Below are 12,684 nucleotides of genomic sequence, written 5' to 3'. Positions count from 1 at the left end.
CCATTGTCAACTAACCCTTCTGGGCCATTTGTCATTCAAGGTCACCTCCTCTGAGGTTTTGACTATCAGTTTCCTGAACACAGGCTTCAGGAGAATAGCCTTTGGTTTGATCATTTTTCTATTACTTGACTTCCTCTTACCTCCCAGAATGGTACCAAGGGTACCCTTAAATCCAACTATTTTCCATTCTTACTTATATATAAGTAGCAGCTATGTCAAGGAGGCTCAGTGTCCATGCATCTCCACAACACAAAAACACAAAAAATTGTCCTTGATGTATTACATAAATTGTCTGGTTTCCCTATGTTCAGACGTTTCCATTCCAGCAGATATCAGTGTGATTCAAATTCCACTTAAGAAATTGGGCCTGCAGTTATGAGATTTTTTCAAGGTATTTCAAGAAAACTTTATCCACTTCCACTACTTGATGAAATGGTATGTCATCTACCTATTTCAGCTCACCAGTCACAAAATCATCTTCCTTCATGTCCCAAAGTTTTATCTTTGACTATGTTACACCAGTTTTATGGGTGTGCATATGAACAATGACAATGTGACAATATAGGAAACAGAATATGGCATTGCAGTGAGAGTTTTGCACCAGGCTAGCCTATTATTTCTAGTCTCCAAATTATCCTAGGCAAATAAAGCTTTTGTGATTTTGTAAGGTATAACTATTACATCTTGAAAAATAATGTCCTGTCTTGTGAAAATATAAATTATGTAGATATTCTTTTGATCTACTGGGATGCTTTCTTCATTCTCATCATGTAATAAAAACAAAATACTCCAGGTTAGGTTTCAGAACACAACATCAGACCAAAATGTTGTTTGTGTCTTGAAGAAACTAACATGCTTTCATACAGAAGTTCACAGGAGAATAACTGAATTTTGAAGAAACCAGCAAATGGCAGCTTCACAACCCCGTGTTAATGTTCCTCTTACCCATTCTATTGCTCAAAGCTCTCACCCTAGCAGTTGCTGAACATCTAGCAAAAATGAATGATCTCTTGGAGTAGCAAAAAGGTAGAGTTTTTCAATTATATTGCAAAGACTGGCATCAGTCTAAGGGCAAGAGTTGACTGCAATTCTTAACAAGTGTAAGCTTCGCTTGTGAGCCTCCAAATAAACAGACATTATAGATGATATTTCCAAAGGATTCTTGAACTCTGGAAGAAGTCCTGACATGACGATATCCGTACCATTTGTCTGCACTGAGTGGAAAATTCTGCTGCTATTTCAGAAAACTCCCTTTTGTTCAGGTTGTTTTCTCTCCTCAATACTTCAGATAAAACATTAAATATATCTTCAGCCTGTTAAAATTGCTAGCTATGGAAATGGTAGCTTGGTAGATGATTTTCAAAGTGCATTTAAGTGCATTAATGCTTTCATTGATAACACTGGTCTAACTCCACACAAAGTTTAAAATATTTTCAGGTATTCTGCTGTGATGTGGTTCCTCTTTCAGATAAATTTCATGACCCAGTTTTTTTCTAAGTAATCAGAAGGTACTCAGCTACTACAGATAAAAATAGCAGTAATTCTTTCTTCCCCTTCAGTAGAGGAAATAGCTCAATTAGCTATTTTTATTTGCTTACTTGTATGAATGAGGGAGTAGTTGCCATTGATGCAGAAGTGAGATCCATCGAAGACAGTGAGTCTAGTGAACTTCATCATCATCAAAAGATACTTCTCTATCAACTTCCTCAGAAGGATTTCAAAGTCCAGGGCTTTATGGTTTAGTGAACTGTTACTAAGTTTAATTTTATCTCAAATTACACAGTTTTAAAGAGTTCTTTGAGGGCTTGGTTTGGAAATAATTTTCCTCACATTTCAACTGGATGGGGGAGGGGAACAAACTAATACTTTTTTACCCTAACTTTCATATCCATGGATCAAGTGCAAAGGATGAATAGGAATACATGTTGAACAGATGAGCAAAGGAGCTAGGTTATGTTAAACAGATTAAATGGGGTTATTAGGTGTGGGTAGGAGAGACAGGTTACATTCATCTAGCATCAATCAAATGAAGGAAAAAGTTAATGATTAGGCTAATTTAATGTTCTTACCTAAATGCTATGTTTTCAACCTACCTTTTCCATTTACTAGCTCTTTGATGTTACTAATGACTTATCCCAACCTGGTGAACTGGAATTCCTGCTAGATCAATCAGAAATGCAGGGAATGTCCAGAAATGTCAGAGCATGAGTAAGGCTTTAATCTTCTGGAAGCTCATGCAACATTGAATAGTAACAAAACTTGAAGAGAAACCCATCCTAAGATGCACAAAGTTTTTGGGAAAGTTTTATCTGTTGTTTGGAAGCCCATGTCATTAAAAATTAAGCAAATTACCAAAACAATAAGGGAAAGATCAGAGAGAAAAGTGAGGCTTAGATTTTGTAGGGGTTGGAACAAGCTATTCCATTCTTCTTGTCCTTACTTTGATAGCTGCTTGTCTGGTATGCTGTCTGGAACCCTATAATTCAAAAACATCTGGCAATAAAACTTAGAGATTACCTTTCTTGTTTTCATCACTTTCAGTCTGTCACTCTTTGAGCACTCTGCTTCCTTGTCTTTCCAAGAATAAATCTGAGGCTTTTTGAAATTTTTTGCAAAAGTTTGGAATTGGATTTCACTTTTGTGTAACAACACAGATATTTAATCACTGCAAATGAATTCCAGGTGTTGTAGTCTTCACTACTCAAGCTAAGAATTTCTCTCTGGAAAAAGTGCACTTCAGTAACTGTTTAGCATATTGTTTCGGTTCCTATGTGATTTTATTTCATTAAAGATGTCTGTTTTCTTCATACTAAACTATCTTAATTGTTTACAGATCACGTAAAATAAGATGTGCTTTGTCCTTCTTTGGAAAATTGTAGTGGTAGATCAAGGGTTAATAGCTTTAAACTGCAGGAGTATAGGTTTAGATTAGATATTAGGAGGAGATTTTTTAGTCAGAGAGTGATGAGGCACTGGAAACGTGTTGCCCAGAGAAGCTGTGGATGGCTCATCCCTGAAATCATTCAAGGTCAGACTGGATGGGACCCTGGGCAGACTGATGCAGCAGCTGGCAACCCTGCCTATGGCAGAGGAGTTGGAACAAGATGATCTTTAAGGTCCCATTCAACCCAAGCCATTCGATAATTTAATTTCATCAATGTATGAAGACTTATGGTTTCAAAGAAGTCCAAATAGTCTGAGAACATAAATCTATAAAAACTGCATTTTGAATAAATAACTATTTTCTAATAAGAAAAATTATCTCACTAAATATTCTCAGATAGGCTTTAATAATGTGTCTGAAATTTCTTAAATTTCACGCTACTTTAAAATGAAAACACTACCTTGTTGTTATTTAAACAAGCAGGCAGCTGCTTGCTCGCTTCCCCATGCAGTGGATGGGAGGGGAGAATTGTTGGAGAGGGGAAAGGAATAGAACCTGTGGGTTTAGGTAAAGACGGAAAATGAAGAGAGTAAAAAAAAACAAAACAGTTCATACAAATACATAGTTACGTATCCGTGTGTGTGTGTGTGTGTGTGTGTATATATAGTCTCACCACCTGCCAGCTGACTCCCAGTAATACTCAGCTAATCCCCGAGCAACAGTCACCTCCCTTAGCCAACAATCCACGGCTTTATGGCCTTCCACATGATGTCACAAGGTACGGAATATCCGCTTGGCCAATCCCAGCACCCCATGCTCTCTCTATAGTTCCCCTCCCACAAGAAAGCAAAAGATCCTTAGCAGTACTGAGTAGGAACAGTCATCCTGAGAACTGTGTTACTTATTTCATCTCTTTTGTTTCAGAATCAGCTGCAGATTATTTCTTTTTCCTCAAGAAAAGTTTTAGGAATTGTGTTGATTAGCTTGTTTATTATGTGACTCAGTATTGTTTCTGCCCTGAATTTTAGGAGTTTTCTTTGGTCCCTGGAAGAGGGCTAAGCCCTGTAGTGCAGTCCAGATGTTGTCTTGCATTTTGTACACCATTTTTTTCCATGAAAAGAAGGGAAAGACAGAAAAGGGAGCGGTGCTCTGAGGTAACTCATGGACTTCTGCCAGTGAATAGGTTGAGAATTTTTTGGATTTAATTCTTTTCTGTATAATTTTTATTTATTTTCTAGATATAAATTATAATTTTACCAATGTAAGAACATCTTAGCTCACTACAAATTAGGCAACTAAGTGCAGCCCATGATGGTTTTGTTATACATTGTGGAAGGAAAGCATTGTATGGCTTCTTAGTGTGATCAAGTTTATCTGTGATGTATTTGGCCCTGTGTTTGAGACAGTGAGAAGTGAGCATGACCAAATTAGAGACAGTAATCTGGGAAGGATAGAAATGGTCCTTTAGAAACAAAGATCTTCTGGTTTTGGCCTAAACTTCTGTCAGGTCAGGATGATAAATGGGATTACTTAGGTAGGGGGTACAATAAAAACAGTACACTGTTATTTGTTTCTTGAGATATTTATGCTAGTTAACTTCTGGGTGGGGTTGGAAGGGGTGAGGTGGGATCATTTTCTTTTGTTTTGGGGTTGTTTTGTGTGTGTATGCGTGATTTGGGGTTTCTCTTTTGTTGTTGTTTTGTTTTTCAGCAAATCATAAAAGCAGCTTTTCTGTCATTGAACAATTAGAAGTTCAACTGAACACATCACGAGTTTGAGGAGTGGACAGACACAGATGCCATGAGAGCAGTAGTGACTGTCGCTGTCTTAATAATAGAGATAGATAGGCTCAACCATGTGGTGTTTACTAATGCATCTTCTGGCATTGCAACAAAATGGGTTTAACAGTTCACCTTGCTTTATGAGTAGCAAACGAGTCTGTACTAGACTTTTAGTCTTTTTAAGTATGTCAACACTTTGGACATATTGCTACTTAAAATGTCTCAATGATTCTAATCTAGTATCTATTATTGAATTTTCAGATTCCAAATATGATCACCGTTTTTTCTCTAACTTTTCCTTCAACACAATTAGCAGAAAAGAAAAACACATACTTACACATCTTTCTTAATTTAGAACAGTGTACTTTTGATCTGTTTGTTCCTTTTCCTGACTCAGATAAATGAGCATTTTGTTGTTTTCTTTTTGTTTTCCTTTCACTTTAAATGCTGTTTTTTTTTGTTTGCTGTTAGTTGTTGTTTTTTTTTGGGGGGGGGAAGGAGGGGGAGTTGTTTTTTTTTCTATTTTTTTTTTCTAATGGCTTAAAACACATCATATTGTCATATTGTTTCCTATCATTTTTAAAACATGTATTTAAGGTTTCTAAACAGTGACAAATTGAAAACTTCATTTCCACAGTCTGGCCTGACAACTCATAAAGCAGATACTCTATAGGTAACAAAGGAAACCCTCATTCTGTAACATACTTTTAATAAATTAATTATTTGTCTACTTCTAAATTTCTCACTTAATATCTTGTTTGTGGATATCACATATACAAATGACAAGCCAATTTGACTGAGGCTAACTTAATATAGTTCACTCTTATTTACAACAAAGACGTACCTGTCAACAGCAATCTGCATTTTTCATGCTAGCCAACTCATCTGAATTCATCTGGTTTAATTTCATTCAGCAGTTCAGGAAAAGATTATTGATTGATTGAACTGGATTGCTGGCAGGTTTTTTTTTGTTTTGATTTGTTTTTTTGTTTGTTTGTTTGTTCTTGTTTTAAATCCTCTTTAGTTTTTATAGCTTTTACTACAAAAAGTAAGAAACATTTGTACATGTGTGTTCATTACATTTTAATATATGTACCTGAAGACCTAATTGGGCAACTTGCTGTATAAGACAGGGAAGACTTAAGATATTGTAAGAGAAGTTTGCCTTCAGCTTCACAGAGAAGAATATGGGATTAGTAGTGGACAATAAATGTATGATGATAAAGACTTAATGATTGAAATATTGTAATTCTAATGAAAAATTAATATGCAATACCTCACCTTTTTTAGTTTATTTTGCAGTATAACCAAACCACTCTGATTCCTAAATTCTACAATATTTTATAGTATCCACTTAAATGATTTTAGCCACTGTAGTAAAAGAGAACAACAACAACAAATTATAAATATATTAATAGTAAGAGGAGTAAGGAGAATCTCCATCCTTTATTGGATGTGGCAGGGAAAGTGACTGATGGAAGATAAGGAAAAGGCTGAAGTTCATAATGCTTAATGCTTTCTTTACATCTGTGGCTGGAAGACTGTGTGGAAGAAATGAACCTGGGAGTGTTGGTTGACACTTGGCCAAACATGAATCAGCACTGTACTTAAGTAGCCAAGGCCAATGGCATCCTGGCTTGTACCAGAAATTGTGTTGCCAGCAGTAAGAAGGTGAAGAAAGTTCCCCTGTACTCAGCTCTGGTGAAGCAGCACCTTCATTAATGTCTTGAGTTGAGTGACTCACTACAAGAAAAACATCGAGACCTTGAAGTATGTCCAGAGAAAGGCAGCAAAGCCAGTGAGGGGTCTGGAGCACAAGTCTTACGAGGAGACGCTGAGGGAACTGAAATTGTTTAGTTGGCAGAAGAGGAGGCTCAGGGGAGGCTTTGTAGCTCTCTACAACTACCTGAAAGGAAGTTGTGGCAAGGTGGGAGTCAGCCTCTTCTCCCATGTAACTAGCAACAGGACTAGAGGGAATGGCCTCAAGTTGTGCCAGAGGAGGTTCAGGTTGGATATTAGGAAAAATTTATTCTCAGAAAGAGTAGTCTAGTGCTGAAACGGGCTGCCCAGGGTGGTGGTTGAGTCACTGTCCCTGGAGGTGTTCAAGAAACATTTAGATGTTGTACTGAGGGACATGGTTATATGCTTAGCAAATACCCTTGGTTAAGACTAGAATGGAGAGTTTCTGCAGTTGACATTAAATGTTGACATTGTTGAATTAAACAGCTCTGGAAGCTTATGTTCTTTAATGATATCTGTTTTCAGAATTTTTTAATAAGTTCTACAATATTAACACTTTAGAGCATTTGTAACTGTTATATACTTAAATTTCTAGAGCAGCCTTGCGCAATGTCTAAATGCTCTTTTCCAATTCAACAAGTATACTACACATTATTACTTACTAAGAATGTGCCTATTCATTTCATTGGCAAGGCTTTAGTACATTTATTACAGTCACATTAACTGGCTTTCTTTCTGTTTTCCACATCAGTAGAACTAATACGCAAATTCCATTTTTACTTCCTTTTTTGGCAATAATTATAATCAAGAAGGACATAGTTGGACTCTTAGATTCCTGACTGACTATCCTTTTCTTTGAATATAGTACGTTTGGTGTGCAAAGGGCTACACAAAGAGAAACTTAGAGAGAGCTTCAGAGTTCATATACTTCAGACTTTATATATAGTTTTTTTTTTCAATTTAGGTTGAGAATTTTCATCCTATGAAAGCAACAGCCATTCTAAGATGCTAGCTGCAACTTAGTTTGTCAGAAAGAAGAAAGATCTACCAACCTACAGCATATGTATTTAAGATGGCTGAATCTTAAGTATCCTGAATACATGAAGCTAAATGTTTCCTGAAGTTACTGGAAAGATAAACATTATACTTACTTGGGAATGAGTTAGGTCTAGTGGATTTGTTGCTTTGAAAGAAGCGCAGGGAAGAGCACTTGCTCACTCTGGAGATTAAACACTTTGCACTGTATGTTCAGATCTCCTGTACAGCGAAATTTCCAGGCTCCACAGATATGGCTAACATGTTCTTTGATGTCCAGAAGTCATAGACTAGCTGAGAAAGCTGTTGTATACTTGAAATTTGTTCAGAAATTTTACTGACTTTGATAATGTTTTTGACAATAGAAGTCTACATGCATATATCTTCTACCCTGAAAGAGGGTAAGAACATGCCCTTGGACAGCACAGTTGGCTGTAACATCTGCTAGAGAGGACTACTTGATAATAGTCAAAAAAAAAAAAAAAAAAAAAACCACCACCAACAACAAAAAACCCAGCACAACTATGTGTGAGGATGCAGGTTCCCTGGGTACACGGAAATCTGTGCATGTCTTAGCATAGTTAGCACCATTTTCATATTTTCAGTTCCCCTTCCTATGTCTGTCCCTGGTGTTCATTAAATATAATATATAAGCTAGTTAAGGAAACTGTTCCTAAAAGCAGAATATCTCTTAGATTGTTTGTCTGTAGAGAATTTATGGCAAGAATTTATTATTGTTTCCTGAAACACAGGGACAGGTAGATTTTCTTTCGGAAAGGGAGATTTACCTTCCAGAGATTTTTCTTACTGCGTTGAATAATACATACACCTAAGAGTGAAAATTGCAGCCATGAGTTTTCTAGCTAACATGTGGCATTAACAGAGAAATAAATTATGTTACAAAACAGTACCCATTATAAGTAAGTTGTTTCATTTTAAAAATGTCACATACATTTGTAAATCCTACATATACAGAACAACAATCTGATGGACCCAGAAAATTCATGGAAATACAGTGACTGTCTTTGCCTGTGATAGTATTTGATAATTTATACTCCCAGTGCAGACACAATAGACACTGGTAGCACTTCAAAAATGGCTACAAACTTGTTGATAATTACTGATCAAATGTGTCAGACTTTGTGTTAATGTTGCCATAAAAGACACACACACACACACACACACACACACACACACAAAGTAACAAAAAAATGAGCTTTCAATCTCATAACATCAACAAAACTTGGACAAAAAACTATCTATCTAAATTACATTATCTTAGTAGATGAGGAATAAAAGAAAAAACCTTTTTAGTTCTTATCCCTTTAAGCACTTGCCCTCAGTGACTGAGAACTGTCTTTGGAACTTGCCTCTCTCTACCGAGAGAAGAAAATTAATTTTAAAGTGAGTAAAAGACAATTGGGTACTTACGTAATGTGACACATGCAACTACAATGTTTAACAGTACAGCTAATCATTTAAATAAGATCCAAGTAAAATTTAAATTTAAACACTTAAATGAGAATATCTAACAACTTACTATGTCTGTCTTCAATGTTTTGTAATGTTGCCAATATTTTTGTGGAGCTGGGCAGTCTTTAGCAGTGCCATGCCTATACAGTACTGGGGGACGTGGTCAAAGGGACCTTTCTAGTAGCAGTGGAATGGCAGGTCTAAAAAGAAAATGTTTAATGTTTGCCATCCGACTTTGACCCATACTTCAGCTCTGTTTCTGTGAACTTCCCATGTGTCTTAATTGCTATCACCCAATGGTTGCCATTCAGAACTTCTAAACAGACAAAGAACAGTGATCAAACCCAAGAATATATGCAGTATAAGAAAATTCAGTTTCAAAAAGGCCTGTTTTGTTGGGTTTTTTTTTTTTTTTGCTCCTCCCCCTTCTTTGAAAGCTTACAACTTATAAATTTACAGATTTTTAATTACTATTGCAAACTTTATTTTTTTCTTACTGAATTAGCAACAGGCTAGAATGGCTGACTTTTTTTTCTGCTCGTTATTTCTTTTGATGCTTCTTAGTGGTTTTCTTTTTGTTCAAAGAGAAACATATTCTACTTGAATATCTTTCTTGCTATGATACAGAAGGTGAATCCAGACACCTTTTCATTCCTATGGGGTTTGTGACTTCCAAAGCAGAGGAGTCATTGCCTGTACTGTTATTTTGTCTATGTTTCATGATCTTTGATCTTTCAACTCCTACTCAGTGGAAAATCAAGTTTCCTCTACTACAAGCAGCTCCTGAAGCATCCTCTTTGGCCATATTCAACCTAAACTGATTTCTTGAGGACATTCACCCTGTGGTTTTCAGATTCTGAAACAGGAAGCAATTTAGCGAACTTCATTCACCAGAAGGGTCAAATGCCTTTTTCTTAGAAAAAGACAACTGACCTAGCACACATTATCATCAGAATGGATGTAATTCCTTGGGCCTGCTGCTCAGTAACTTTTTTGCCTTTGTTACAGTATTGGAAACAGTCTTATTTTCTGCAAGCTCTTTACTCTTCAAAACTCTGCTCCTTTCAGTGTGTGTTTTATATGAAGCAAGTTGAAATATTTATTTACCATCTTATACAGATTTTATACTTAAATATTGACAGACATGCATAATGCATTAACGTTCCCTCATTCTGTGTGCATTGGGCAAAGGAGGTGGAGGAAATTAAGTGTGCAGTTCCTATTAACAAGCACAGGAGCCATACTCTTGAATATACCTTTTAAGCTATTGAGTGATGTCAATAAACCCAACTTTGAAAATAAATCAATTGCTTTCAAAGCAATTTTGTTCTCCCTCATTTCTAATGTGAGAAAGAATAAACGATCTATTGTTTTGTGTTTTTATTTTGTTTTTTAGAAAGGCATGGGTACATTTGCCTTCTGCTGAAGGTAGAAAGAGAGACAGAGTTCCATAACTATTGCTTTATCACCATACTTTTCAGCAAATATATACCATACATCGATAAAACCTCAGGCCGTCAGTCAATAATGGTTGAATATTAGGTAAGACTACAATGAATGTCTTGATTAATTTATAGTTTGGTGGTAAAGACAATAGAAAACTCATATGGCTAAGCAAAATATTTTTAAGCATTCTGAATTAGAGCCAAAGCATTCATTGGAAGTTAGACAGTTGTCTAGTCCATTAGGAGAGTTCATACTAAAATCCCATGTAGCACTTTGAAATGTTGAAGAGTGGTTATGTCAGTAGCAATATCTAAGTCTTGCTTGGTTCTATATAAAATCTTATCTCTCCCTGTTACTAGAAAGCAAGGTAGTTATTTTCTAGCTAGGCATTTATAGTGAGTTGCATTTTGCATGGCAGAATGTTTTTTATAAATCAAAAATGTTTTTCATGATAACATGCTCTTAGATATTTATGCTTTGCCACGCTTTAACAGATCATTAACCTACTGCATAAGGAAGTAAGGTAACAGAAGAAATCAGCTTGTGAGTTAGGCTAGGCCACGTGGAACTCCCTATTTTTTATGTTAAAAACCATTACAAGGAAAGCTATTTTTTTATGTTAAAAACCATTACAAGGAAAGCTATTTTTTTAGTAGTAGATATACAGTAAAGCTGATCTTTTTAATTATTATTTTTAATTTATGACAGATAACAGGCAGATATCAGTTTCATTGCAGAGTTGAATTTAAGCTTGGCAGCAGAAATAAGTCTAAACCTCCATGATGAGGAAAATCAAGGCAAGAAAGAGAATTCTGAATTTGTTCTCCTGTAGTATAGGGTGACACCAGAGAGCTGTGTTATCATACTTTTTGAGAGTGAGGCAGGTTCACAGCCATTTGATCTGGCTAGAAAATGTATTAGAAAATCCTTGTTTATCGTCTGTCTGGAATAGGTACCAAATATAACCTTGTCTAGAACTCATCTGTGTTTTTCCTGGAAAGTTAGCAGCACAACAAACAGTATACAGTGAAACAGTATTTCTGTCCATCTCTGAAATGTTTTCAGAAGCTGCTCATGTTTTCACCTGTTTTGACTTTCTTCTCAGCAAATTGTGGACAGCAGAATATGAATTAGGGTTGTTTTGTTCCCAGGCAGCCTTCTTGACTGTTGCTCTTTGTGTTCCCATCAGAAAGGTGTGATTTGATTATGTAAAACAGTATTTTCAAGTATAGAAAATTCCTGACACATGCATGTACATCAGGACCAAAATAAAACTTTAATTCAAGTCCTGTAAATGCATAACCAGAGTCCATGCAGTGGATTTCTTTATAATTACTCAGTGCAATTAGAAACTTGTTGTAAATCTTTGGCAGGAAGCAGAAACCCTAAGATATAAGTTACCATTTTTAGAAATGGAGGAAGAAAGAGTGCATGTATTTTTTGAGTAGGAAAGGAGTGAATTATAAGTCTCAATATTCCCTGAACCAACACAATTAAAATATCTGAGTATCATTTAGTCATTAATTACTTCTGTCTTCATAAATATTATAATTCTCTGGGTGTGTAATCTTCAGGGGTTATAAAGCATATCTTGTGGGAAAAAGTTAACCTAGAGAGGAAGGCAATTTAGAGAGAAGATAACTGTTTTCTTAAAAGGCAAGTATATCTGCCATTTGGAATGGGTTGTTTAAGAAAAGATTAGGTGGTTTTATGTTTTGCATATTATTATCAACTATTTGCAAACCAGTTGTTTCTATGCATTTTTTTTTAACTTGGACCTAGAAATGGTTCAATGAAATATATTTATTCTAATTTTCTTTATATGTGCAGATATAAGTAGTAGTATCTACATTGAAGGGCAGTGTAGGAAATGTAGGAATGGCCACAGTCGATGACATAAAAAGGGTGAATCTACTAGTAGCTCTATTCTGGAGCTTATCCACAGGGAAATTAAGTTTTCTTGATAAAGAAAAATTCCTGGCTATTTGCAGTTGCAATTGTATCCCTTGTGGGGTAGATAAGACTTCCATAGAAAACAAGGAAAGAACAAAGATACTTATTCCTTTTCTTTCTCCTTTCTATCTCTCAAGCTTTCTCTCTCTTTCTCTCTCTCTCTCTTTTTTTTTTTTTTTTTTTTTTTTGTGTGTGTGTGTGTGTGTGTGTGTGTGCGCGCGCGTGTGTTGCTGAAAAGGAATTTTCTGGTATGACAATGCTACTCTGAATCAATAAATGAAACCTCATGTTACACAAAGGATACCAAGCAATTTTGTTTTATAACAGGTTGCAGAAAGTGACCACACTTTGCATTTCCTGCCCTTAGAGTGG

The sequence above is a fragment of the Gallus gallus genome, chromosome 2 (genome assembly GCF_016699485.2).
Source record: "Gallus gallus isolate bGalGal1 chromosome 2, bGalGal1.mat.broiler.GRCg7b, whole genome shotgun sequence".
Classification (NCBI taxonomy): Eukaryota; Metazoa; Chordata; class Aves; order Galliformes; family Phasianidae; genus Gallus; species Gallus gallus.
This window is presented reverse-complemented; position numbering follows the sequence as displayed.